General features: G+C 40.9%; 1 protein-coding gene and 1 non-coding gene across 2 annotated transcripts in view; one reads left to right on the top strand and one right to left on the bottom strand.

The window, feature by feature from the left end:
- Cen (cerebellar degeneration-related protein 2-like) overlaps positions 1-25,616 on the bottom strand; it is a 286,372-nt gene that overhangs the window by 250,054 nt on the left and 10,702 nt on the right. The window lies entirely within an intron of this gene.
- TRNAQ-UUG (transfer RNA glutamine (anticodon UUG)) lies at positions 4,046-4,117 on the top strand. The gene has a single exon. It is a non-coding gene; the product is annotated as a tRNA-Gln (tRNA).

The following is a 25,616-nucleotide window of genomic DNA, read 5'->3' as shown; positions in this document are numbered from 1 at the left end:
CCCCTCGATACAAAGTTGCCACAGAATTTAGAAAATGAATTTCCCTGACACATTTTGGCAAAATTCCCTGACAATGAGAGATATGCCAGATGGTTAGAAAGACATAATTTGAAATACTTTTCAGGCAAAATGTGTGGTTCAAAGCGCCAAACCCCTTGCAGAAAACAATTAAAGGAGGTTTAAAAATATTTCCCTGGTGCTTTGGTCATTTTCCCTGAAATTTCCAGGTTTTTCCTGACTTTTTAAAATTCACCGACATTTCCCGGTTTCCCGGTGCTCCTTGACTGTGGCAACCCAGCCAATATTCATCAAGCAACTGAGATAAGTTCTTGACTGCAGCAGAGCGTTTTTCTCCATTAGTTTGCAGCCTTGCTGATCTAGTTGAAAAAGTCGACCAAATCCACTTGCAAAAATTCGCCTGAGGTCTGCTTACTTCCGGTTGCACTCAACATGACTGAATTTTGACTCCTCTTTCACGAATCCAGAGTCTGAAGCCTCATTTTTTCGAGCTGATTCGAGGAAAGGGACGTGGAACTAGAATCGACGACGATGTGGAGGCGCTGACGCAGATGCAGTTGTGCACTCGTATGCACTTGATTAGCAGAGCGAAGAGGGGAGCTCTTGTTTCATGTACCTCATCAATTTACAAGGCCGGCTTACAACAAATGGGCGGGGCGTGTATTTTAACCGGAAAAATAAATAAGTAATACAAGCCATGCTCGCATTCATAAGCAACTCTAGGCGCCTTTCCGTAACTCGACGATGATGGTGTATACTATAAATTATTCAAATTCCTGGCGGCGATGTTAAATAATAAGTGACCAGGAAACGGACCTCCAACCACGACGACAAATTCAGGGGAGCAATTTTCATAGAAGCGGATCCAGCAATTTGGCAACACTGGATTACCTCCATTTAAACCTATGTTAAATAATCGATTCTTGTTGGAGCACCTGACCCCACGAAGAATCGATACTTTTCCATAGGTTTAAATGGAGAAAAACAATGATGCCAGTTTGCTGGATCCGCCAATGGATTTTCATCGAGTTGGATCTTTGAAGTTCATCGTCAGATGCAGCAAATTTGCAAGGTACTTTGTTTTCTCTGTATTTAAACCTATGGAAATATATTGATTCTCGAGGGGGCAAGTATCCGACAGGAATCGATTATTCAACGCAAGTTTGAATGGATAGAATAGAATGTTACCGTCTTGCTGAACTTACCCCTGTCAGAAGTTCTGACAGAAAAACATTCTGTTTCGACATAGGGATATAGTTGGGAACTCAGTTCATTTTGTGTGGATGGAGAACGTAGAACTACATTTTAATTCGATGATTTTGAACCCTGGAATGTAGGTTAATCTAGGTAGTCAGGCAATTAATACGTTAGATTCAAACTTTTGATAGGTTTTTCTGAACACTAGGATTTTCAGGTTTCTAAGATTTTTTTACGATTTCCTCAAATTCTGAAATGTTTAAAGATTCAGAAATTTGAGACAAATTCAAGCGCATTCAAAAATTTTAAGCGCCACCACCGCCTCCTAGGCAGTTTTGCAAGAGCTATAAATACGTTGATAGATAGAGGGAAAATGGAGACAAAGGAGGGAGAGAGGGGAGAAAAGAAACTCACCCACGGATGATTGGTAATTTGATTTTTAAGATCGTTCATTGCATTTACCTGAAACATACAGAAATGTTAAATTAGCGTTTGATGAGGTGATGAAATTAAACGAATTATGACAAGGGCCCTCCAGTCCCCCGTTTTCTTTGAGCATGGTTACTCATCGAATTCTCGATTTTTCCCATTTCTCGGTATTTTCTCGATAAACTTTCGAAAACATTCTCCGGTACTATCATGGACGCACAAAATTTTTAAAAGCCTCCAAGAATGTTTTAAAAACGGAGGCTCCTATTACTTTTTGGTTCTTCAAACTAAATTTTCGGTCTATCAAACCAAACTTGCGTAAAGTGAACTGATGAACAAATTTCGGTCGTACATGCCAAACATTCGGTTACACGAAACAAAAGTTCAGTTCGGCAAACCGAAAATTCAGTTTGGAAAACCAAAAATTGAGTTTGGCAGACCAAAAATTCAATTTGACAAACCGGAAATTCACTTTGACGAACCGCATTGGTGGGGTGATGTGAAACACCGAATGTTCGTTTCACATGAACGTACTGGAAGAAAAAAACATTGGATCTAGAGTCCAAACTCATGAAAACATTGACAAGAAAAAGGACTCTTGAATCGATCAGATTTAAGTTCAAATCAAAAGGAAATCCCCTCAAATTAAGAGGCTTGGTTCTTGATTTAAGCAAAAATCTGATCGAATCAAGAGTATTTTTTTTTGTCAATGTTTTTAAGAGTCTGGACTCTAGATCCAATGTGTTTTTTTTCCAGTGCAATTGTTTTTTTTTGTTTTTTTTTTCAGTGAAGTACTTTACAAGACCACACGAACCCTAAGACACAATACATTTGAAACCCATTACAGATCACGATTGAGAGCCCTGGATAAGACCAAGGATTTGCGGACGTACACCGCACCGGTTGCGAACGGCACACACTTGCATTGCGGGCGTGCTTGCAAGTCTGCGGTCAGTGACAGACAGCCGGCGCTAGAGGCTGGACGCGTGCACGGATTATATGATTTAAGAGTGACCTGCAGGGACAGATGAAGCTATCGGACAGGTCACCGAACTGCTCCCATTATTGGACAACCGATCCGTGCGCGACCAGTTTGAAAGCTCACGTTGAAAGCTCCGTCAGAAAAAGACCTGCATTCGGCGCATGTGAGGGATACTGCTGTTACGGTTCAGTTACACGATCAAATTGAGCCATCAAACTGAAGCTCTGATTGGTGTTAAAAGACCTGAGGTGAGGATGCGACCGATGAGAGGCCCGATTTAATGGTTCAATTTGATGGTGTAACCAGGCCTCGAGGTGAGAAACCACGTATCTCCGTTTTACAGGTGGCCAAAGAATTGGGAAAATGAAATTCCGACGGATGGTTAAGAAGACATAATTAAAAATATTTGTTGTTCAAAACCTCAAACCCATTCTAGAGAGCAAATAAGGATGATATTTTCCCTGAATTTTTAAAATATCCTGACATTTTCTGGTTTTCCCGGTATTATCCGTATATCATCTTTTAAAGCGCTGCAAAGACTTACATCCACGCGCAAGGTGTGACTATCGGAACATTTACGGAACGATGATCGCAAGGGTGAATACAATTTTCATTGGAGGAAAATAAGTTTTGAACAAAATTGGCAACACTGGGCGCGCATGTGCACTGTGCTCTTTTCCTAAATATTCCTCCACTTGTCTAAGGGCTGCGCATTTCTCATATTAAAATTGAAATTCTTTCAACATCTACACACGTCTTCTACGTTTAAAATCAGCAATTTTAGCTTCTAAAAAATATTTAGAAATGCAGGGAGTCTACTAAAACAGGCAGGCCAAAAATCAATACTTTTACAGTATACTTTTTCAGTACATTCCCAAAAAATTCAGTACCTCCTCAATAGAAAAATTCAGTCCTTTTTCAGTACCTTCATTTGACGAAATTCGAAAAATTCCAAATATTTGAATTTCTCGCTCAAATCGAGACAAAAATGACAAAAAATAAAAAAAAAAAACCGGACCTTTTGAGGAATTCCCGCACCTTTTCAGGACTTCCGGACTGCTCTTGAAAAATCAGTACGATTTCCGGACTTTCCGGAAATTCCGGACTTGTAGACACCCTGACTATAACACTCATTGTTATGCAATTTTCATAAGTTTAGGTTTTTTAAATATAGTACCCACGTAAGAATATTATTCCTATAGTAAATGGAATGAATTTGAAAGCATCAGACCAGTACATACGCTCCAAGATCCTATGGAAATTAATATATTTACTACTGAGCACTCGCGTTGACAGAGCCAATTCAGATTCTTGACTTTAACAGCGCATCTCTTATCAGCTCAGATACATTAACAAGCTGATCGTGCGATTTTTCGCAATCAGCAAAAGTAATTGTTAGCTTTATCCTACAGCATACAAGGTTCCATGGTGTAATGGTGAGCACTCTGGACTTTGAATCCAGCGATCCGAGTTCGAGTCTCGGTGGAACCTCTAACTTTTTGGCGAATTTCTCCTAACTTCGTTACTTTTCCTGAATTTTTTCTTGCATCGCAAGATGTCTGCTAAAAATGGTTGGCGAAAGCTCAGTACTTTCCCAAAAACGATTCAGTGCTTTCCTTAACGAGAAAATACAGTATTTTTTGAGTACTAAGTGGCCAAATTAAAAAAAATCAGTTCTTTTAAAGTATTTTTTAAGTACAATCCCGAGAAATTCAGTGCCTCCTCAACGGGGAAATTCAGTACTTTTTCAGTACCTCCATTTATGACGAAATTCAAAAATTTGAATTCCTCTCTCACAATGCGACAAAAATGAAAAATTCCGGACCTTTTACCGGAATTTCCGCACATTTTCAGTTCTTCCGGACCGCGCTTTCAAAAGCAGTACTATTTCCGGACTTTCCGGAAATTCCGGACTTGTAGACACCCTGATTGAACCACTGAGTTCGACATTGTATCAAACGACGTAGTCACTAAATCAGGCTATTGCGTCTTCCCTCTAACGTAAAGGCGTACCTCAATTTCCGCGTGGACCCTGTTCTCCACATAACTTCACGCTTTTCAGGGCTTCGCGGTGATAAAGGTACGCCCTTACGTCAGAGGAGCGTCAATTTGGCGGCGCCGCTTTTGTGAAGCTGAAGCGAGGGCGCGGACTGTAAATCAGCGGTGACTTCATAATATCGGCTCGTTCGCGTCAATTAATTCTGAAGCATTGTCGACGAGCGAGAATGGATGAAAGTGAAACATTCACTTTCCAGGCCGCGAGAAAGAAGTGCACCGGCCGCGGGATTAGCGGTCGAAAAAACTGACCTGCTCGCCGGACGGAAAAAGCAGGGAGGAGGGTGCTTTTGACCGTTTGTGCGATGACGTCGAAATGGAGCGAGTGCGTGTGAGCGAAGACGTTAATTGTGATGGAGTCAGGCGAAATGAGACTTAACGAAGAAACAGGAGAAGGAGAAGAAACCAACGATAGAAACGAAAGCTGAGGGCAGGGTGTCTACGCTACCGTGCTAAAGAAAAACGCCGTAAGAACATTCAAGATTTGCCAAATTTTCTCTCAAAAAATAGTAACGTACGGAGAAAGTTATGAGTATGTTCCCTTTAAATTTTCAAGAACTTTGGATGAAATTGCAAACAAAATTATCTGAAAACATTGAAGGTACATTATTTACAAGTTTTCCGAAAATTAGTGATTTACCAATGGAAATTTGGGAACGCCTGAAGGTTCATACGGCGTTTTTCCTTGACACGGCAGGACGGAAACTGACCGGCAAAAAATCAGTACTTTTAGAGTGCTTTTCCAGATCTTTCCCAAAAAATCTAGAACCTCCTCATCAGAGAAAAATCAGTTCTCTCTCACGATCAGTGCATTCAAGTCATTAAATTAAAACAAATTCAAAAATTCGAGATACGCGCGAAATCGCGAGAAAAATGACGTAGCCATGAAAGTCGAAACTCCTTTGTTGCCCGAGGATCACATTGTCTGCACTATAGCAATTTAGTGGGTACGCTGCACTAAGAATTGATGCGCGATAATTTCCGGACCTCTTTTCAGGATTTCCGTACTTTTTAAGTACTTCTGGACCGTCCTAAAATATGGTGGCTACAGACCAACAGATCACGAGCTCATAAACGAAATGTAACGTAACGTAAACGTTAAGTCCGATAGTTCCATCCCGACATTGCCATTAAAAACGCCTTCATTTTTTGGATATGCAACACTGACATCAACGAAGCAGGAATAGTTGCATCAGAGGTCTGACATTTAAAAACCCGGGGTGCCTTCATTATTTTTGCAGATCAACAAGCACGAATAGGCGCACCCGTGCATTGGTAACCCTTGCAGAGTCGAGGCCTTACGCCGAAATGAACTTGACTGAGGTCAAGTTGGCGCCGCTCTTGCCAATCCAATTTACAATTTCCGATACTTCGATTAAGTGACTCCGCTCCCACTCACAGTCCAAACAGAAGCCCTACAACGCAAATGAACGAGCCTGGGTGATGTAAACAGATACCTGCAAAACCGCACAAAACTTTCACTGGTATCAGCCGCGAGATTTTAGGTCTTCTGCACTGAAAAAAAATTCACGGCGTTTTTACCAAGGTCCGTTGGTACCTTTAACATCTCACTTTTTTACCAATTATTGGTAATTTTACCAAGACAGACTGGTAAGCTTACCTAAAAACCGGTATTTTTACTGTTTTTTTCAGGTAAGAATACCACTTTTATTGGTAATCAATTCCTGGTAACTTTGCCATTCTATCTCGGTAATTCTACCACAGTCGATACAAAATATTGGCGTTTTTACCAAGGTCCAGTAACATTACCGAGAAATTTCGATAATTTTACCGAGATTTCTCGGTAAAATTACCAATTCCATAAATGGTAATTTTACCGAGAAAAAACTGGGATCAAATAGAACCCTGAATTCCTGGTAATTTTACCCTTTTCTTAGTAAATACACCGAGATTTTTTTTCGGTGTGGGATGTGCGCAAATTGTACTTGCTTCCAGAGGGGGATGAAAAGTTAATAGGAAGATTTGGATTTATATCATTATAAATGATAAAAACTTGAGCCAAAGATAAATAATTTCTTTTACAATTTTATTTTTTACAGGCGCATTGCATTTCAGGAACTCCGTCCCATCTTCGGAGCGTTACCTAAAGTACAGTTGGTGGCTACATTGTTAAGTTTCATATTAGAAAAAATACACGATACAATTATCAAACAAAAGACAAACAGCAGGTACAGCAAAACAGGATGGTAACAAAATTGAAGCATAATTGAAACAGTCTCCATTCATTAAAAATCTCCATGCAAAAAAGTATGCATTTTTGGCTCACGTTTCTATCATTTATCATTATGCATAGTTGCAACATGCGGCTGGGCTGGACAACATTTCACATATCGTTAGCTTGGAGCAGAGGGGGTTGTAAGTACACGGAAAAAAATTGGTAGGAGTTGTCCCCTAAAAAGGTGCTACCACAACTTGTTGGATGATATGATCATTTCCAATTAATTTTGGTAGAACCGCAATTCAAGTTAAAGGGTAGTACAGCAACATTTGGGTTAGTACCCTAATTTAATGGGGTACTACCACTAATCAATCGAGGTGCTGACAAAATTAATTGGAAATGTACAAGTTTGGACTTAATAATCCTACTCCCTTCTTTCCGTGTACATTCAAACCGTAAACTCCCGACCGCCGACTCTTCCGCAGGGCCGGATTTACCTACTTGCCGCCCATGGGCCGCCTGTAATTTGCCGCCCCTTCTCATTCGTTCTGAAACTTCAATAAAAACCATCAAGTGAATGTGCCGGAGGGGGAGGGATGCATAAGACACGTTTCCTCGTGTTGGACACATTTTTTGCGAAAGCCCTGTCAACACTACTAGCAAAAGTTCGCAGAACTTGGCGCGAAAGTTAGGTTCCGTAAACCTATTTCTGTGTGGACAAGGCCTTTCATTCATGAGTATTGAACGAAAACATTATGAAAGAACACACATAAATGTGGTTTAATAATTTTAACTTCCGCCGCCGCGGCGCGCAGACGGCACTGTATTAGGCGCAATGCGTGAAGTATTCATGCAGTCTTGTAGGCGCTAATATGTGTTACATGCCGACCGCCGAGCTAAGGGCTTCTCCTTTTCATCTCAAGTCCTCGTCATCATTGCTCTCTGTGCCGCCGCGCCGCTCCAGACCAAATTGCGTCTTTGGTTTTTCTCTTAACTCGACCAATTAAAGCCGCTGCCTCTTGTATTACCGAAAGACGACACAATTAGAAAGTACTATACTCTCAGAAAGTGGGAGATTTTGTCGTCTTTTCTAGTTTGTAATTTTTTTTCTGAATCCGATTTTTTTTATAACTACATTTAAAAAATTTTAAAATTTGACGCCCCCCTAAATTTGCCACCATAGACCGCGGCCCATGTGCCCACCCCCTAAATCCGGCCCTGCTCTTCCGATAATTTTTTGCCAATTTTGTCCACGCGGTATCACTAACATTTTGGTCATTTTATTCTCTTTTCCCGAGTTTTTCTGACGAATTCTCACGATCTGAGGATTTAAGAAGTGGAAAATGGCGGTTCAGGTGCAATAACATAAACCTTGAAATGGACCGCGTTTAGCAGAAAGCAACTATGCCATTTTAACTATTGCCAAATTTAATCGGGCAATTTAATTTTTTACAAGAGGTCGTTTGCGGGGCTTCCTTTGTGCTATGCACAAAATTCATTGAAATTTGCACAAAAATCCGCACAACCATCTTAATGTAAAAAATTAAATTGACCAATTAAAGGCAATGGCTGATGTGGCCTGATGTAGACGAAGGTATTCCCGATTTTTGGAACCGATTCCCTGATTTCTCTTAGATTTACTCTAAAATGTTTCATCCCTTTTAATAAATCCTGGTTTTTGCGGTCCTCCCCGGTTCAAGACACCATGTAGAAGACCTAAGATGGCTGACAATGAGCCAATCACAATGGATCCTCTAGTGACCATACTCTCCCCATAACGGAATTCCAATGAGACGGCGCGGTTGCTTCTCTTAGAGTCCCTTCATAGAAAGAGTTGAGACAACGCGGCTTATGGATGTCACAAACGGGATTAAAGATTACACAGATCGGGCGTTTTATGTAATCTTTGATCAACCCATTCCCGAATTCCTGTCTCCGTTCTCTCTCTCATTCCACTTGTTCCTTGCCGTACCCCCAATTCCCCGGTCCACTCAAGTTTATAATCTTTGCAATTGGTGAAAATGTAATCTTTATTCCCGTTTGTGACACTGTGAATGCCTAAAATACGGGAACCAATCAGAAATGGATTCGCATTGTCTTTGCTCTCAGTATAAAGGGACTCTAGCTTCTCTGACGTTCCGTGCATCTTAGCGGCTTATCGCACTGGCAGCACGCCGAACTCGCCACGCGGCGCCGCGGCGCTTAACGCGACGCCTTGTAAACCGCCTCACTCTTAAACGGTCGTTCCACAAATTATTCCAGCCCCTACCACGCGACACGGAACATGCGGTGCCGAAGAGTGTTCCACCGCACCGAGGCAAGAAAACCGCTTACATACACCGGATCTACATTGCAGTTACGCGTTTTGCGCATTGTACACGTTGCACATGCACATGCACACACCTATGCTGCCATCCTAAGGAGGAACGTCGTATGAACATTCGAGACTTGCCAAACTTCCTTCGATAAAATGTTTATTTTTGAGGAAAGTTAGGAATATTTTTCCTTAAAATTTGCATGGACTTTAGGTGAAATTACGAACAAAATTATCTGAAAAATTGGAAGAAAAATATTCATAAGTTTACCAGGGGATTCTTGTTTTATCAAAGGCGATTTGGCAACGCCTGAGGGTCCATACGGCGTTTTTCCTTAGCACACACCTATGACGCTGACCTCCGCTAGTGTGGCTCGACCCAGTTCCGCGCGCGGGAATGCCGTCGCTTTTAATCGATACGCGCGGATTCCGCGGGAAGAGACGGGATCGCTTTTCAGGCCTCGGGCTTGAAAAATAATGAAATCAGACCCGTTGAGCAGCTTGCACTCGGCTACGTTGGAAAGCGTGAAAGTGGGCTCGAAACTTCCACATGGACTGATTGTAGAGACAAATGCATGGAAGGAAGAAAACGGGATCTTCTTCAGAGCGTCTAGTTTTTTGGTTTTGTTTTTTCATTTTGGAAATCCTGATAAAATCCTAATTTTTGAAAAATAATGAAATCAGACCCGTTGAGCAGCTTGCACTCGGCCACGTTGGAAAGCGTGAAAATGGGCTCGAAACTTCCACATGGACTGATTGCAGAGACAAATGCATGGAAGGAAGAAAACGGGATCTTCTTCAGAGTGTCTAGTTTTTTATTTATTTTTTTTTTTTTTTTTCATTTTGGAAATCCTGATAAAATCCTGATTTTTGACCGCTGAATCCTGATTTCATTATTTTTCCAAATCCTGATTTTTTGCGGAGAAAAATTACAATTTCTGCATAAGCGTATGCGAATATAAAAATCCGATCGGACAGCCGTCTTTTCTCAAATCCTGAAGTTACGACCGATTTCCACCATCAAATCCTGATGAAATCGGGATTAAATACTGATTAACCTCAAATCCTGATAGAATCGAGAAAATCGGGAAAATCCTGATGCTAGACACCCTGCGAGGAATGGGCCAGTTCAAGGTGCGTACTGGTACCAAGTCATTCGAATTCCTTGCTTTTTCGGTACCTTTTCCTTGCTCTTTCCTTATTTTCCCAAAAATTCCGTTTCTGGAGAAAAATCCTTACCTTTCCTCGCTTTTTCCTTCCCTCACACGCACTTTTAACTATATTCGGATTGGAAAATTGGAATGACGGAAGACACTTTTGTGACACCATGGCCAGCCCAGGACAGCTGATAATCTAGATGTCTTAAGTCTGGGTATAAAGGGACTCTAGTCTCTTGAGAGGAATCTATCTTCTCAAAAGATACTGAATGAACATAGTTCCGCACTTCTAGATAACGTCCGTAACGCAAAGGACTTTCCCTATTCCTCCCAGAATACAGGAACTCCATCGGCGAGCCATAAATTCCGATTAGCTCCACATCGCGGTTGTTACCGTAACAATAGGAGAGGAAAAAATGTGGGAGGGCAAAAGACTCATTAAAGTCGAGGGAATGTCATCGCGGATGCCGTTCGGGAAGTGCACTTCGTCACTCCTTCAACGAAAAAGCTCAACCACTTAAGCGACAAGCCCTCGGGTCCATATAACTCCTTGCTTTCCAGGGCCCACGTGGAGGTGGAGATACGTCTTTTTGTCGAGGGGGCGACGACGAGGAATATTAGCGAACTAATTTTCTCAGCATCCGAACTGCGGAGGGGGGCGGGGCCACAACGGATGCCTGTAAATCACATTTGCATTGAATGAATATTTCCACACAAACGTTGTCGACGACGGCGGGTGAATTTAGCGTCCAGAATCCTGTACCGCGGGGAGTATACACGGCTTCGTGAGATGAGAGAGTTCGAGACTGTCAATCCGGCGGAACCTAGGGCCGCTTCGAGTATGCGAGGGTATTTAATTTACTTGACCTCTCCTCCGGGGAGCCAGAGGTCCATGTTGCCATGAGATGATTTTCTGCCGTTTACCTTATTAAGGTATTTCTTCAGCGCTGGGGAGGACGATTTGATACTCGATTGATCAATTGATGATTTCTGGATTTTAGGACATTTCTTCACTTTTTCTGAGCATCACATTATATAATGTAGTCCATCATGTACTCTTGCACGAACTTTGACAAAGAAACATCCTCTCTATTCTAACAAAATCATTTTGTTTAAGATTCTCGGTGGACGGGGTGAAGAAGGGGAGTATGACGGTCGATGGGCTGGAGTTAAAAGTCCGTAAGTGGGAAAATTCTGATAGAATTATTTTAAGACGCTTGATGGACGGGGTGAGGAAAGGGAGCAAAAAGAGTAAGAAGCGGCCTTTAGGGGCGCGCAGCGGCCAGGGGGTGGACTTTCTACTTCTCAAAATAACTCTAAAAGTACGTCCCCAGAGTGAGATTTTGAAGAAATGTTCTTAGATTGAGAAATTATCAATTGATTGATCGACTATCTAATCGTTCTTCCATGCACTAAAGGTCCATCTTAAGTAAAGGTAGAGTCCCTTCGTACAGAGAGTATTGAAACTGGGTCCGAAGACCCCGGAACCAATGGTAGCCAAAAACATTGCCACGACTCCGGGTTGATACCAACCTTTGAGGGTTATAATTTGTGGTGCTTCTAGCCAACCTTGCCGAAAGAGGAGTCTAGATTGAAAAGAAATTTTTCAAACATGATGTCCTCGGTTTCAAAACTGAGTAAATACTTTGAATTATGTGATATAAGTAAAGTTCACGGTGATAAATCTAATAAAACCAGACTATCTAATATTTTGAATCATCTGCATGAAACCTCGGTTATTTCCTCGGTTCTTAAGAGCCCCAAGAAGCTTAGGATGATGATGCGCCTTTAGGCAAGGTATTTATTAAAGCGCATAACGCTACGTGCTTTCTTTTCAAAATCCCACGATGAAAGCCAACCAAACAACGGGAAGTCTGAAAATCAACTCCTGAATAAATATAAGTGTTTTCTATTGACATTGGTTAAATGGCAAAATACAAATGACGCCATTAGTATAATCGAACTTCCGTTTGATCTGCGTTTAAAATACTTTGTAAAATCTCGTTCGGAAATTGATTTTTCCGAACTTCTCGTTGTTCTATTGTTTTTCTATGTAAGATTTTGAAGAGAAAACGTGTGACGTTTTTTTCAACTCCAGACTTTGTTTAGTGGCCCATTAGAAATGGAACTCCCTGTGTACAAGCTCTCAATATAAAAAAGCTCTAGCTAACCAAAAGGTCCTCGGTTTTCGCTAGAGCTCCATTTGAGCTTTCGGGAACGTCACCAAAGTTCAGCTTTGCAACACTGGCAACGAAGTCTCTTGTCTAGACGATTGTTCCACGGTCACAAACAAGAGACCGACGGGGATTCTTTCACGTTTCATCTGACTAGAGCCTCTTTTCCTGTTTCGTCTTCCTTTACTCACGGGCTCGTCCGGACAAGTGGTGTTGGTGTATACCTACTTGTAACGACAGCTGGAATTCCGCGCTTAATGGAGACATTTAGTTACTTCATTTAGTCACTTTCACACACAACCACGCTGTGAAGAAAGGACAAAAAAAACATCATTGCCTCTGCAGGAAAAACGGACCTCGTCTCTGGTAGACAGTCTCTTGTTTAAAATGTTTATCCCACGTCACATTTGAACTCATTTTTCGATAAGGAAATACTACTTTTCGTTCATCCATAAAAACACATACGTATCTGCATTGAGAGACTTATAGTTTATTTTGTGATTCCTTGTTGCATTTATCTTAATAGTGAATTTGAAATAATTAAGCCGAGATTCATGATGAAACTAACAGCACATACGTGGTTTTTAAACGAACCAGAGATTAATCACTCCTCATTTCAAAATCTAGTTTAATCATTAAGAAGGTAGAGCAGCTTTTTGAATATTCACCGCACTCTCGAGTGTTACTAAATCTTGTACTTCAGTTTTGAAATTACCGTGAACTTTACTCAAGTTACAAATTTGGGCGTATTTACTCAGTTTCAAAACACTTTTTAGCATTACATTGGAAACACTCTTCTAGGCCAATTTTAAGCATACATTGAATTGGGCACATCTTTTCCACCTAGACCTCTACTATGGCAAGGTCGGAAAGCGATTACCATCCACAGACAGACTGATTACTGAAATTGATTACATAAGTACAGAAAAAGAAAACAAAGGGAATGTGGAGCGGCTTATGGGTTGGAAAGGGTGGTTCTTCTGTAAGTATATGCTAAGGGAAAAAATGATAGATTTACTATAGGGTCTCTCGTGGGTTGCAGTGAGTTAGTCTATTACTTTATCTCCTTTGTCAATTGCATTCACCCGCACCCTATCAACGCTCCATCTTCCTTTTGTCTCCTTTGTCTATCGCTTTTGTCTATCAATTTCAATAATCAGCCCGCAGATTGGTCGGGCATCGCCATCTTTATGGTTTCTGAGGGTCTCCAAGATCCTCAGTGTCCACACTTTCTCTATAAAGATAATATAGTTTTAACGAATCATTGCCCTATGAGCCAGCATTTTTTGGAGGCGGGCCCGCTTTGAAAAAAATAAAAAATTATCGGACCAACCAATCAGACTTGGAGCTAATCTCAAACTAACCCAAAAATTGCACTGAGACTTCGTTGCCCAAAACTAACCGTCCAGATAAGACCGGGCCGTCAGCCATAAAACGAGCCACTTAACGCCGGCACGTTTCTCTGACATAACAATGATGTTTCAAACAAAAGCATGCACCCAACTTTCGGCCATTAAATCCAAAGGATAAAGAGAGTTAAATTGGCGATAAATTCTGGCTCGTGCATGTAGGTATGCGCACGCGATAAGAACCAAATTAGTTGCACTTTTTTTTGGGTTCTTTTTTCTTGTGGGAGTACTCGTCGAATAATTGAAGAAGGGGGAGGGGGAAAGCACGTGCGTGTGGGGCCGGTAATCATTTTCGCAGAACTTTGCGAACATGAAACGTCATGCGCTCACTTTCACTGAAAACACCTGATGTAAACAAGGAGAACGCTGGCGACTTTCTGGATTTTTGTCTTTTTTCGAGGTAAATACTTCCTGCGAGTTATGCGAGGGAATTGCGCCGGCGAAAATATTAATAAGGATAATGAGATTATGCAGAGCGGCTTAGCATGAGCGGTGGTCGTAAGATTGAGTAACACGGAAAATGAGAGTTGTAAACTTGGAAGCGCAATAGTTTTCGGATTTGGATCGAGGTTAAGAGAAACGTACCGAGCCACGTTTTGGAAGGAAATGAATCAGGAGTAGCTTTGAATTCAGCTAGTTGTAGATTTTCTCCCATTAAAAATTTAAGGTCGAGAAAACATTTTGAGCGTGAAAATCGTTGAATTTCGTCTTTAAGATTTGAGTATTTCGGAGAGACAAAAATTAAAACCTTTCTTTCTCGATTCAAACTTGATACGACTTAGTAGGTCTTAGATAACTTTCTCACGCCGGCTATTCACTCAGGAGTAAATCATTGATTTTTAACAGTGAATATAAATAAAATCGGTCTATTTGTAATCATCCAAACGATTTCTAGGAGTCTTTCGGATGATTTGTGGCAATTTAACAAAAAACAGAGACTACCTTCAAACAAATTATCCGCTCGAAAGCTTCTGAGCCCACTTTCTTAAAACTTCATTTTAGCGGCTCTGGTGCTTGCACTAGAGCTGCGATTCCGGACGGTCCCAGCTGGGGAGTATCAACGGACCATGTTACATTGGAGAGACCGCGTGATGGGAATCGGCGCCATTTTCTGCTGTTTAGGGGGGACTGATTTTATTTTAATTGATATCTTTTTCCTGTGAGCGAATGCTATGTTGTGTAGTGTATTTTTGGAATCATGGTGATACTGTCAATAATTCAAAACGGGTCTGTGCTTTAATCTCGCACTGGAAAAAATGTACTTTACGTTTAAAATTTGAAAATTCAAATCTATAAGTTTTCGCGCTTTTTTCGAAGAATGCCGTGGTTGGAGCTTCCTAGTCATACTACTCGACATCAGCTGATAGCAAACAAAGGTTACCAAGGAAACCGTAAACGCGTAACAACTACCTACCGTCACCAGAGCCGCTTTCCGACGCGAATGCGTTGGAGCTTCCTGCTTGTTTGTACTTACGGCTCTCTTCTCTATCTTGGCAGCAGTATTGCCGGGATAAACCCCTCATGACTCGTTTCTACTCGAGCCCATACTACCAAGCTGAGGAAAAACGAATAATGAGCATCTAGGCGTTGCTACATTTCCTGTGATAAAACAAGAATTTTCTAGTAAACTTATGAATAGTTTTCTTCCAATTTTTCAAATAGTTTTATTCGAGATTTCACCTAAAGTTCCTGTAAATTTCAAGGGAAAATATTCATAGCTTTCCTCAAAAATAACCATTTTATCGAATGAAATTTGACAACTCTAGAATGTTCATACAGCGTTTTTCCTCAGCACGGCAGCATTGAGTTTTGTATTAAAAACACGTCGAAACAAAATCAACCCGCGCGAAAAATCAACGGTTTCTCCGGAGAAAACAGGCGAATGCATCTTTCGATTGAAAATCGAGAGAATCAGAAAGTTGATTTTATGGGATGACTGTAAAAGCGAGATTCTCTCGAGCCGTTTCATGAGGATTTTTGTTTGTTCTCTTTAAAATATCTTCTACATTTGAACATAGTTTAGCTTCTTCATCATCTTCTTGACGGCACACAGTGGATCGAGTTAAGGAGAGAGATCGGACACTACATTTTCAAAAAAAGCTGCAAATTTCAATGGTTATTTTATCACATATTAAATTTGCATTGCAAGAGAAAATTGCACGAGGAAACCAATGGAACCACTTAGAAACCCCCAGGGTTTCGATTAACTAGAGTTATAAGCTTTTGGAATTTCCAAATTTTGTCCGATTTCCGCATTGACTTGGTCCACCACGCGACGCGACAGTTTTTACGGCAGGACAGCAAGACAAGCATCATTGGGCACCGATGGTCATTGGTCAGTCGGTGTGTAGCAGTGGCGTGTCGTGCTTTGCGATAGATCGATTTATCCGACACCTAAATTTACGGAGAAGGATCGATTATCAGGGCGTTCGCAACGGACACCTTGATAATCGATTCTTTACCATAATTATAATCGGGATTATATCGATAGTCGATAATCACACCTCGCACGAGAGTGTGGTCACTTTAGTCTTCTATAATGAGTCGGCTTGTGATGAATCGCAAGCGTTTTAGAATCGTGTATTCAAGCGATTCATCGCGAGTTCTTGGCATGATCGATCTGGCGCGAGACATATCGAGTCAATTAAGTTAAAAATGTCAGTAGGTTTTGAAAGTTTGACCAAAAGAAGGACAATAGCCCCTGCGTATGAGCATAAGAAATCATCCTCGGCCAAAAAAATTGTAAAATTCAGACAGATGAAAGCAGGATTCTCCTTGGAAATAATTACATCCGATAAAAAGGTCGATGACTGGATCGAATGCGAGACTTTTTTTCCAAAGAAGAATTGTGTCTTCCCGATGTTGCTTTTTAATTTTTTTCAATTAATCGATGCTATTTTGAATTTCAAAATGTAGTCCAACTGGCTTTCAGATAGAGCCGGCGCGGAGAGAAATTTGAACACACAAGTTTGGTTAATACGTGTATAGTAAAACACAAAATAACTCTAGCCTTCGGTTGACAATGTCAAGAGAAAATGCCAGCTAGTTTTCTAGAAGAAATTTAATAAAAAACGAGTGGTGAATAAGTACCGAAGTCGCGCTCGGAGGAATGCATTATCCCAGTCTCTCCATTGTTTTCTGCGCTAAAAAACTGTACCAAAATCAACACCAGACTTGTTAAGTTTCTGTCTCACTTCCTTTGTTAACCAAAAGGAACAACAACAAAAAAACAGATATTTTTATCAGTGCACAGGGCCAGATTTACCTTCTTGCCGCCCATTGGCCGCGCCTGTATTTTGCGCCCTCTTCTTATTCGTTTGGAAACATTAATAAAAACCATTAAGGTAACGTACCGGAGGGCAAGGGTGCATCAGACTCGTTTACTCGTGTTGGACACACTTTCTGCGAAAGCCTTGTTAACACTACTAGCAAAATTTCACGGAACTTTGCGCGAAAGTTAAGTTCCATAAACCTATCTCTGTGTGAACAAGCCCCCCCCCCCCCATGTACAAGAAATGAAAGTGAAAATTATGCAAGAACAAACATAAATGTGGTTTAATAATTTTAACTTCCGCCACCGCGCTGACCGCACTGAGTTTGGGGTAATGCGTGAAATATTATTATTACAGTCTTGCAGGCGCTGTACGTTTCACGCCGACCGCTGCTGGACGCAGTGTTTGATGCAATGCGTGAAGTATTCGTTAAGTCTAGTAGGCGCTATGCGTTTCACGCTGACCACACTGTTTTTGACGCAATGCGTGAAGTATTCATGCAGTCTTGTAGGCGCTATGCGTCTCATGTCGACCGCTACTGACCGCAATGTGTTTGACGCAATGCGTGAAGTATTCATGCAGTCTCGTAGGTGCTTATATGTGTTACATGCCAACCGCCGCGCCGAGGGATTCGCCTTTTCATCTCAGTCCTCGTCATCATTGCTCTCTGCGCCGCGCGCCGTTCCAGGCCAAATTGCATGTTTGGTTTCTCTCTTAACTCGACTAATTAAAGGTGCTGCTCTTTTATAACCAAAAGACTACAAAATTATAAATTACTACATATACTTATAACCGAAAGACTACAAAATTAGAAATTACTACATATACTCTCAGGAAATGAGTGATTTTGTCGCCTTTTCTCGTTTGTAATTTTTTCTGAATCCGATATTTTTTTATACTTACATTTAAAAAAATTGCAAAATTTTCTGCCATGGGGCCGCGGCCCATGCCACCCCCAAAATTTGGCCCTGTCAGTGCAATGTTTATTGCCAACCACTCACTTTCAACTATCAAAATGATCTTCTATGAAAGACGCAACCGACAAAATGAATTTGCAGGATTTAGCTTTCAAAGGCTTGTATCTATCGATTGTATGTATCGTTGGCATGGATTGAATAGAGGTATAAACTGGATTACTTTTTGCAATAAGGAACTACTATTTCTGGCCCATTTTAGAAACAACGCACATGCCATTGGTTTCCCCATGCAGATATGTGCTTTTATGGAAGAGCCAGAGACAGAGGTTCCTTACTGCAAAATGTAATCCAACTGGGGTACGGAGTGAGCTGTCTCATAATCGATTAATCGATTATCAGGCTTCTGCGGCCTCGACATGATGTTCGAGTTCGAAGATGGCGAGCTGCACCATCATTTTACGATGGTCGTGACTTCGCGCATCGTTTTGGAAAATCGACAAGTGCATAGTCCCTTTGTTCTGCACCTTATTGAATGCTCCTCCGTCAAGAGCCCGCTAGAGAGTCCTTCAAAGTCGACTGCAGCTATTCAGCGTGCTTCAAAGCGGAGGTTCTCAAACGTTTTTTAGCCTCGCTGATCGAGCGTTTGTCAGATATATGCAGTTTCAGGGAGCTCAACATCAGAGAGAAAGGAATATAAGATACGGAGGGGAAATCCAAGAGAGGACGCAGCGCGATGATTATGGACACCGATGCAAATCGATAGACAAACACAACAAAGGGTTAGAAAGACCCTATTGGTGGAAGCGGCGATATTGAGGTGATTGACGCATAATTTCGCACTTTTCGACAAACTCGCTGAAAAATGACGTATTTCTCGCGATACTGAAATGATATCGCGTAATTTCTCATATTTTGCTGCATGCGCAACTATTCTAACTCCGTTGGTATGTGGTATCTCGCGAAATTGAAGGAAAATCTTAGCTTATGGCCTGTCTCAAATTTATTAAGTTTATGGATGTTCTGCACCATCCGTAATTCTAGGAAACAAGTTATCATGGTGATTACACTTAAATAAAGGTGTCATTTATCTCTCAGTTCCAAAAAAGCTAGTTCCAATAGTTCTACTTTTAATTATAACAACTATAATTGAAACCAATGAAAAATGTATAATCAATAAAACCAAAACCGAGGTGTTAATTTGATACGCGGTTTAAACCGCGTATTTTCTGCAATATATGGGTAAAAATTGTGCGGTGTTTAATGTTCTTACACACAACCTCTAGAAAAATCGCGAATATGCCGCGACATTGAGATGATTATCGCGTAATTTTTTTATGATTTTGTAAAACCGCTGGAACAATCACGTATTTGCCGCCACATTGAGGTGATTATTGCGTAATTGTGGCTTTTTCACGAAATGGCATACGTACAATACACAAGTAAAAATCGAACTATTTTGACCGACTATACTCAGCCTTCCTCGACTATAAAATGTAAAAAAAAAAATTAAGAATAAAAATAAATATTAAAAAAAAATTAATTAGGAAAGCTGTATCACCAGAGACTAGAAAGAATTTTCTGATGCAGCAAGAAACAAATGATGCCGAACATCATCACTAGAAACAATTCTAGTTTAAAAAGAAATAATTTGATAATAAAACGGTATTGTAATACGGCATCGTCGAGCGGTGATTTGGGGAGCACTGCCTCCCCCTCCCCCGCTTTACGTCAGCCCCCCTCCTCCCCGACAGGCAATGCGCTTTTTTCAATAAAGCTCTACAGTTTTATTTGCAGAGCAATATTTTTTTTTTTAAATCAATATTATACGCCTTGCCGTGTCGTGACCGGATAGAAATTCATGAAAGTTCTCCGACTAAAAAAGCCGCGCGATGCGAAATTGGCGAAAAGGCAAACGAGACTGAGTTGAAGATAAACAGTGGAAGAGGAGGAAACTTCGAATTTTAACGACTCTGAGAGTGAATGAGCAAACAGAAACGATAATTAAATCAGTTGTTATCAAAACGGAACAAGTCCATTTTTGCATGAGCCTTGGCTTGCATAACGGACATATGGTAACTACAAAGACATAAAGACGGAGCACTAAAAGCAAAAAATGAAGCTTCTAGAGCTTCTTTTCAATCACCTCTACTATTGGCTAGAGGATTGGCGGCGAAATCGGGACAAGTTTGAATTCAAATGTAGGGCGGGAACTAATAAATAAAATTGCGGAAACAAAGTATTTTAGGTTGATTTTTGCCCAAATTCAGGTACACACTCATATTTTTTTAACTTTAGGTTAGTTTCAGTCCGTCGTCGACCGATTAATTTCATTTGGGAGTAACGTTGATCTAGAACTGTAACGGCCTGTTTGAACCTGCAGAACCACCATGAGCAGAAGAAAAACTAACTTTATCTGAGATTACTGCCTGTTACCGAGCAAAAGTAGGTGTATTATATTAGGACGCAGACCGAACTTTCTTAGTATATTCGTTTTAGGAATTTAAAATACGTTTCAAAGAAGAAATGTGCAAAAATCAAGAGGACAAGTTCAAATCAAATTTCCGTTTGCCGCCATGGATTCCCGCGCTCATTTACACACTCACACAAGCGCGCAGCGCCGAACCTAGCTTCACTTTTTCCCCGTGTTTTTAGATACGAGCGCTCCGTCTTTATGTCTTTGGGTAACTAAGACTCGTTTAGGAATGGACCTGTTCCCTTTTGAAAACTACTCATACGATTTAGATCGTACTCGGATCGGTCAAGTTGAAAGGATCGTCATTCATCGCCAACCAACTGTGATGCTGTTTGTTCAGCCGTGACACGTGGGCAACTATTCGTGCCTCAATGCGGGCGCATTGTCTGCGCTCGATTTTGAAGGCGTTTGATCCGGCTGGCGCTATTGTCGAATGTCGAACGTCAAATCGGGCATTGAAGCTTTGTGGATCGGATTTAGTATCGAGTTGGGTGTCCCTTCCATGTTGATTGACTGAATAAATATTTTCTGGCTTTTTAAACTCAAAACTACTTGAAAGAAGTATTAAGGTTAAAAATTAGCCGGAACCTAGGGCTTTATAAAGATTTCAATTCGAGTTCAGCAGCTGGATATTGGGTTCTTCTGACAAGCTCCTGTCGAGAATAAAAATGTATGACAAATCCCGAATCCTCCTAATTTTTCCTGTGTTCGGATGATGAACTGTTATAACTAAACCACTTCGGCGGCTTATACTACAAATTTTCACCCATGATTTTGTATAATTCAAATTTCATTTTGAAATTTGCCGTTTCCGTAGGGTTCATACTGAAATTACGTTCCTAAGTACCTATGTTTTCTCCGCTTGGTTTTTTTTTTTTTTTTTTTTTTTTTTTTTTTTTTTTTTTTAAGCCAAGATCGTTTATTCTGGCGCAAGTTTTGAGACTAATCTATTTGGGATATTAATACCTTAATTTTTCAAAAAAAAAAAAAAAAAAAAAAAAAAAAATGAAAGTCACTTAAAATCTCCATGTGGTGGCCCTTTAAATACTAAAACAGACTGTGAGTCTGGCACTGGGAACTTAAATGTTCAAAAAAAAAAAAAAAGGAAAAAAAGGACCAAAATCCTGGACATTCCTGACCCAAAGCCCTGTTTCAATTGTGGTTGGGTTTTTTTCACCAATTTCCTTTCATTTTTAGAACATACGATTTAGAATGCGATGAGGGGAAGTTTAAGGAAGTCACTCAGTAGCGAAAGTGATAAAAGTGACCCTGATCGAGCTGAACGGTCATAAAATAAGTTATTTGCATCGGAATTCATTGGCTGACGCAATGGTCCCCGAGCACTCGTTTTGCGCAACCAAAACAGTCCCCCGCCACTACCTTCACACCTAGAAACTTTTTCAGCGATTCGCATAATTCTCCGGTGCGGTAACGTTTCTCAACGTTGTCGATGTGGGGGTGTGAGCGTTAAAGCCTGTTGGGCTAGAATCGAAATCAAGTTCCCAGGCGCTGTTGCATTGTTGCCATAAAGTGCTGATGAATCAGCACATTTTTCAATTTAAACCCATAAAAAATATTAACATTTTATCGTAAAAACTCGAATTTCCGTACCTTTCCACGAAAAATCCAGACCTCTTCCGTACTTTCGTACCGACCTTCCGAAATCCGTGCTTCTTCAGTGTATCCGTACTTTATCTGTACGGTAGACACCCTGTCAATTCATTCCCTTTCGTATTTTAAAGTATTTGTCGTGATATAAATCGTTGTAACCCCTCTCAAGGACCCATTTCCGAAGTTATACTGCTGAATTTTACTCGAGGTTTGCAAGAATTGCCCCTCTCATAATACTGAGTTAAGGATCTCCTTGAGCCTTCCTCAATGACAACCTGCAGGCTGATTGTTGAAATTGATAGACAAAGCTATAGACAAACAAGACACACAGGGTATGAAGGGATCCTATTGGTGGAAGCGGGTGGTTGTAATGGACAAAGGAGGTAGGTAATAGACTAATTAACAGCAATCCACGAGAGACCGGAAAGTTCGTCTATCATTTACCCCCTTAGTCTATAAGAACCACCCATTACAACCAATAAGATTGCTCCATACTCTTTATGTCTTTTTTGTCTATAGCTTTGTCTATCAATGTCCACAATCAGCCCGCAGACGTGGCCTCCTTAACACAAGGGACTGTATAAAGAACGACTATGATTACTGCCGTGCTGAGGAAGAACGCCTTCAAAAAGCTTCAAAACAGCCAAGTTCCGATACCCGAATTATCGTTTTGCCTAGTTCATATTCTTTTGTTATATTCCGAATCACTTATTTATTTTTAATCCTCGTATAAAAACCACCCATTGGCTAAATAAAATTCTAGCTGGAGCGCACTTCAACTATGCATTCACGACTGCTAAAATGTCAAAGGTAATCGACAAAGCCAGCGTGTATAAAGGCTATTTCAATTGTAATCTTCCGTCGCATTTCTAAGGCGCAATGATACAACTATTTGAACTCTCCGGAATGCGTGAGGTATCACGGCGCATTTGAAGGCGTTTTCAGAACAGCCAAGATCCGATACCCGGATTATCTTTTTGCAAAGTTTCTATTATTAAGTTTCATTTCCTACCATTTGTTTGTTTTCAATCATCCTATAAAAACTACTCGTTTGCTGAAAACACTTCTGGCTGGAGTGCACTTAAGCTATGCATTCATGACTGCAAAAATGTTAACGGAAATCGACACGCCCAGCGTGCATGAAGGCTATTTCAATTGTAATCTTCCTTCGCATTTCTAAGGCACAATGATACAACTATTTGAACTCTCCGGAATGCGTGAGGTATCACGCCGCAATTGAAGGCGTTTTCAAAACAGCCAAGTTCCGATATCAAGTTTGTAGTTTCGCAAGAAATTGGAGCACAAAATCAATAGAATAACTGGTTTTACGAGCTAATGCAACTCAATAAATTTGTGTTTCATTTGTTTAAAGCGGTAGAAAACAGTTCGGTCAGAAATTTAAATCAACCTACGGTACCATAAACTTGGTAAAACAGAAGCCGGGACCTACAGCTTGCAGAAAATATGCCTTATGTCAATGATTGCTTCGGGATCATCGAATCGGATCACTGGTGGATTGAACTGATAGAAACGAATCAATGATGAAATGGATGAATGGAAGCCAACCTTTGTTTGCTCTCATAAAATCTCAGTCAAAGCGTTGAAAAAAATCTAGTGAATGTTTCTTCTCAGGGTTTTTTTTTTTTTTTTTTTTTTTTTTTTTTTTTTTTTTTAATACATGTATTTATTTAGGTAGGCATGTGTGTTCCCGAACAACCCTTAAAAAAAGATTACCTAAAATTTTGTAAAGCCAAAAGCCTAAGGAATCTCTCCCAGGAAAAAAGTGAACCACTTGTTGAAGCCGCCAGTGGATTTCATGAGGCTTCAAAAATATCGGGAGGTGACCTGAGAAATGTTTACGACTTCGACGGGAGCGGAGGCGAGAGCTAGTGTTCAGATATTTTAGATTGAATTGCGAACAAAATTGTCCGAAAAAGCCAAGGAAAAATATTCACAATTTTTCCAGTAAGTTCGGTTTTCCTTAGGGGAAATACGGCAACGTCTGAAGGTGTATGAGGCATTTTTCCTTCACACGGCAGAGTACGGCACTACGTCCTACAGTAGCGTGGCGTGAATTGCGGTATATCGATTGTTATGCCATTTAAACTTATGATAAAGAATCGATTATTAAGGCGTTCGCTGCGAACACCCTGTCTATCGATTTTTTTCCATACGTTAAAATGGCATAATAATCGATAAATCGCAAAGCACGTCACGCCACTCACGTCCTACATGAAGAGTAAAGATACACGTATGTACATACGACGCTCTCCGTGATAATCTCTTCATCCTTGCCGAGCGGTGAATGGATTTTGGCGAGTATTTTACACAATTATGGTCGTCACACGGCATCTCTCACTTTCCGTCGCTCCTCTGAACTAGGGGCGTACCTCATTTCCACATGAGCCCTGGAAAGCGAGGCGTTATATGAGGATCGGAGCTCAAGTGGAAATTAAGACACGTCTTTCCGTCGGAGGTGCGACTTTTCGTCGCTCCTATGACGGAAGGGCGTATCTCTATTTTCACGTGAGCCCTGAAAAGCATGGGGTTATATGAAGAACAGGGCTCACGTAGAAATTGAGACACGTCTTTACGTCGGAGGTGCGACTTTTGAGGCTGCGTCCGAAGCTCGCTCCCGTCTTGCTCGGCGACAAACGACTCTTAAATCGCTTGTAAACACTATAATTTCTCCGCGAGAGGCCAAGCGCAGCCTCCGTGTTTTTGCCGTCCGCCGCACAGGGGATCGAGTCGATTGGAGAGATCGGCCATGCATTTTTTTTACGAAAATTGTCAATGGACCACTAGACAAGGTACAAATTTAAGCATTCTGATACATATTTCATAGTCAGAATTTCACGTAAAGCACGATTTGCACTACAAAAATTACTTAAACCAACTCCTACCGAAGATATTAAGGTTTTTATTCACATTGGTTACAAGGAATTTGAACTGCCCGCTCACAAGAAACTCAAAGCTATGCGTGAAACAAATCGCGCACTACAACGGTTTCAGGCTCCTTTCCTAAGGAAGCCCCATATCGACGCGGTAAACTTCCACAGCGGGCTGATTATTGAAATTGATAGACAAAGCCATAGACAAAGAAGACAAAAAGGATGTGGAGGGGTCCTTAAACCAACTCCTAACGAAGATATTAGGGTTTTTATTCACATTGGTTACAAGGAATTTGAACTGCCCGCTCACAAGAAACTCAAAGCTCTGCGTGAAACAAATCGCGCACTACAACGGTTTCAGGCTCCTTTCCTTAGGAAGCCCCATATCGACGCGGTAAACTTCCACAGCGGGCTGATTATTGAAATTGATAGACAAAGCCATAGACAAAGAAGACAAAAAGGATGTGGAGGGATCCTTAAACCAACTCCTAACGAAGATATTAAGGTTTTTATTCACATTGGTTACAAGGAATTTGAA

The sequence above is a fragment of the Bemisia tabaci genome, chromosome 8 (assembly GCF_918797505.1).
Source record: "Bemisia tabaci chromosome 8, PGI_BMITA_v3".
Classification (NCBI taxonomy): Eukaryota; Metazoa; Arthropoda; class Insecta; order Hemiptera; family Aleyrodidae; genus Bemisia; species Bemisia tabaci.
This window is presented reverse-complemented; position numbering and strand designations above follow the sequence as displayed.